A 5,038-nucleotide genomic window follows, 5' to 3' on the forward strand; every position below is an offset into this window, starting at 1 on the left:
CTTATTAAAAGTAGAAAAGGAAGCGGATCTGTTTCGAGTGAATGGATATTCTGAGATAGAACGAGAAAAATGGAATTTGATTAATTCAACTTCTAAGACTTTGGAACAATTAAAAAATTACAAAAATGAAACCATTTATTTTGAACAACAAAGAGCGATTAACCAAGTTCGACAACAAGTTTTCCAACCAGTCACCTCCCTTTTGAACCATCGCTACACAAACAGAAAACACAAAAAGCCATCAGGAATTAAAAAGTTTAGATAAATGATTGAGGAACAAATACAATATAGCCGAAAAAATGATTAACTTCCACATAGTAGAGGTAAAATACAAAACCAAAACCCACTGCAAAAGTAACTTCTATTTACTAATAATAAAAATAATCATTACTTGTCATTAGAAAAATCTTCAATAAAATATATTATTATTAACAAGTAGCATTATAAAACAACATGAATAAACAAACATGAATATTCAAAAGAAAAGAATAAGTACAACCAAAGACAGTCCTTAGATCTCATAGCTAATTTGATCATTAAAAGTACACAACATGGGAATGTTCATTATGAGCCTTGTTACACTGTCCACCCACCCTATGACAGAAAAAGAGAGAGATATAAATATATATATACACACACACACACGCGCATATTGCTACAAGGCACCATATAGAAGAGAAGACAGAGACAGATTGAAGGATATAAAATATAACTGCTTCCCACAATTACTGTTTCCATCACAATTACTGCCTCCCACAATGACTTTTTCCGTCACAATTACTCCATCACAAGTCAGAAAAGAGATATAAATATATATATATATATAGACACACACACACAAACACACAATTATTACTACAGGCACCATAGATAAGAGAAGAGATATACAGAGTCACAAGTCAGAAAAGAGATATAAATATATATACACACACACACACAAACACACGATTATTACTACATGCACCATAGATAAGAGAAGAGATATACAGAGTGAAGGATATATATAACAAGACTCATCATAAAAACCATAGATCTGCTTCCAACAATGACTTTTACCATCACAAGTCAGAAAACACCTAAAATATTGAAAACCTAAAATACCACATAAACAAAATCTTAACCTATCACGAGCCCTTTCCCTTGCAATCAAGTTATATGTAGAGAAAATCAAAATCAATCACATATTATAAAGAAACTGTGTGTGTGTAGATGATGAAAACCAGAAGGAAAAATGAAAATCCTTACACAACAGTTCACCTGAGAAGCAGTAATCGTGAAATACAGAGGAATGGAAACCCACCAAACAACTCTGCTCAACGACCACCGTTCGCTTGAGAAGACAACTGTCCGCCTGCCACTCTCACTGATCGCCAACACCGTTCGGCACCCGTTGCAGAACAAGAAAGGGCGAAACCCCTCAGTCAAAACAGACAAAAATAAAAAGTAAAAAAATACCTTATATAAAACTAAATAATATAAAAACTGAAAATATAACTTTTTCCACATAATATAAAAACTTAAATAAATAATTACAAAATTACATAATAACCATTCTACACACGAAATTACATAATTACCCTTCTACATTTATAAATATAATTAGAAATTTAACTGTGGCATAATAATGATTTTATACAAAAATATGGGAAAAAAATCCTATATAATAGAATAAAAGTTTTAAAAAGCCATAAAATAATACTAGAAAAAAAAAATCCATATTTTTTAAAACTTTATTAAAAAACTCATATTAAATGTAATTTTCACTAGGTGAAATTCGAAGAAGTACAAATATCAAATAGGCTAATGTTTTTCGCTTATCATGTGATTTTAACAAAACATAGGAAATATCAATCAATCGTGAAATGTGGTATTTTTCACAATGGTTACTGAACTTTAATATATAGAAAAATTTACATTCATTACCATTTAAAAATATATATATATGTATCTTTTTTTACGTTTTTTAATCATCTTTTTAAGGTGTTAGTATATGCGGAATATATATAAAGTATATGTGGGGTATATGTATAGTTGATGTTTGGAAGATATTTGGTATATGTGAGGTATATTTTTAGGATGCTATATTTTTGTAATTAAACGTATTTTTTTATATAAAAAAAAGCTTTCATTCAGAAATCATAAAAAATATTTTTGAAGAAAAAAAATCTCTAATATATTTATATATATATATATATTAAAACAAAAAGGCATATTACACAATATCCAGAGACTACATTTACAATACAATAACTTAAATTTGTGGTGGTTTTCAAAGCTTTCAACAAAATTTGGTATTATTGAAAGATTCATTGCACGAATATTTTTCTAAATGAAATTCGCTGATTCAAACCTACAGATTCAAAGGCTACGAAGAGAAGATAATGAAAATAAAGTCTAAATTATAAAAATGTGGTGAGTTTTGTTTGTTTTTCTCCACATTGTGTATTCACGAAGGGTTTAGCTTGATTAAGCCTTCCAATTCCAAAATGCATGTGAAGCGAAGGTTAACGTTCTCCAAGCAAACCCTGTTTATTGTAATAATAAGACTGTCCATTATTTTGGCAGTGTTGATATTCTGCAGTCGTTAGTTTTCTTTAAAATCTCTCTTTATAACATTAGGTTGGGCCATTTCATGAAGTTTGGATTAAAGCTGTCCCGATCTAAATCTAAAGTTTGCTTTGTTTGTTGTTGATTACTTGACTGATCATAATGAAGTGATTTATTTCTTCATTAATTATAATCTACAAATTTATTTGATTAAATTCTTAATATTACTTCTAATAATCTAATATATAGTTATGTTAGCATTTAATTATCAATTTATGTTTCTTATTTCATCTATAATATGTATAATAATATTATTTAAATTATATATAAATAATTACTAATGTTAGTTTGTTTTAAATCATATATATATATTATTTAAAAACTGATATCTTTCATAACAAACTTTTGGAATTATTAAAAATAATAATAATAATAATAATGTTACTTTAGTTGATATAACACTTTTTTCATTCAATTCACACATAATAATTCTTACTTGTTCCAATGTTGATGCTAAAAATCAACCAAATTATTTATATTTTAAATTTAATTTTACTTTATTCTCATTCATACCACTGTTTCTAATTTGATTTCACCAAATTAAATGCTACCATAAATCATAAAAAACAAAACAAAAAATGAGAAAGGTGTAAGAAAAAGAAGTGGAATATAGTTCGCTTGAATTGTTTAGTATGAAAGAAAAGCATAGAAAGAGCCATCAATATTTATTTATTAAATTTTTAAGAATGCATACATATTATTGTGTAAAAGAGATAATAAGATCGATTTACAATGGTGAAACAGGTGGAATTTTTAAACCGTCCACTAAATTTGACTTTGTAAAACACCTATAGAAAATTTCGAGATTTCTTAAGAAAAAAAATTAATCGATATGATTTTAATTTTATTAAAACTCTAAAAATTTCAAATTTTAATTTTTATCAAAATCATCATGTTATCCGTGTCTTTATTATTATTATTATTTTATCGCTTCTGAATGTATAGTAGGTTTAAATTAATATTGTTTATTTTAATTATCATTTTTCAGGTATTTTTTTTTACAATCATTTTTCAGGCTTTAATTGATTAATGTTGCTTGGATTTGTTAGATCTCGTTTTCCTGCGAGTTGTTTTGACGCGTTGTGCTGTTTTGTTATCGTTTTCAATGTTTTTGTTGCATTTTCCGTCTATTTCACGTTGTTTTCTATTTCGTGTTTTTAAAGTTTTATTCTTAGAAATAAAAATAAGAACAGAAAATAAATTTTTAATTTTCAATAAACAGAAAAGAAGTATTTGGTTAATCTTTTCTATAAATAATTTTTTAATTTTATTTTGTTTAAATTTTAAATAAAAAATTGATAAATATATTTACAAAGAAAATTTTGTTTAAAATTTTGTAATAAATAAACAGATAAAACAATTGAAAAGAAAAAATGATGAAAAGTAAGGAGTGAGAAATTAAGGAGATAAAATTTGAAGAAATAGAAATTGAGAAAAGAAAAATTGATACAAGAAAAAATGAGAGAGAAGGTGATGAGAAAGAAAATGAAGCGAAAGAATTGAGTAGAAAGAAAGTGACGAGAGAAAAATGATGAGAGAGAAAATAAGGATATATTAAATGATGAGAAAGAAAGTAAGAATATAGTAAGTTATGAAAGAGAAAATTATGACATAATAAGTGATGTAAAAAAATAAGGAGATAGAAAATGATAAAAGAGAAAATAAAAAGAGAGAAAATAACGAAAGAGAAACTGAAGAAAGAGAAAGTGATCTGAGATAAACTAATGAGAGAAAATGATATGACAATAAATAATATTTAATAATAATAATTAAAAAAGTAATGTGAGAAAAAAAAATTTGTTGTTCTCAAGGTTTTTTATTTTTTGTAACTTTATGTTATACCCAGATTTCGAGCCATAGTAAATATGACCTCGAAAGCTGAGTTCGCAACAAATGGTCTCGTGAGGATTAGAGTGATCTAGGATTGTAAGTCGAGCCTGCAAAGTATGATGTATGATCTCGAATGCGGTGATCTCGAAATGACCTCGATCTCGAAAGGTAGCTCCGAGAACACCTTCATCTTCAGGAACTTCGGAGCATGGTTCTTGAGCTCGATATCCCATCTCGAAATAAACGTTAGCTCGGGAGATGTCAGTGGCTCGCACAATGACATGAGACCAGAAATGCTGGAGCCTTGAAGATACGCTGTAACCACCTTGAGTATCTACAAGTATAATAACTATGAGATGTAGCCCTCATTAATTGATGTAAATCCCCAAGAATTGTGGGATATTATTTAATACAGTTATACGCCCCCTGATCTTTGGGGGACGTTTCCTTTAATATCTGATTATTGGCATTTAAAGCCATTTATTTTTATTCACAAAAGAGTAACTACCCAAAATATGTGGGATAGTATTCTGCACCCTTCTCTATAAATAGAGAAGGCATGCACCATTGTAAAGGACCGAAATCCTAATCCTTGAGAGAA

The sequence above is a fragment of the Humulus lupulus genome, chromosome 8 (genome assembly GCF_963169125.1).
Source record: "Humulus lupulus chromosome 8, drHumLupu1.1, whole genome shotgun sequence".
NCBI lineage: Eukaryota > Viridiplantae > Streptophyta > Magnoliopsida > Rosales > Cannabaceae > Humulus > Humulus lupulus.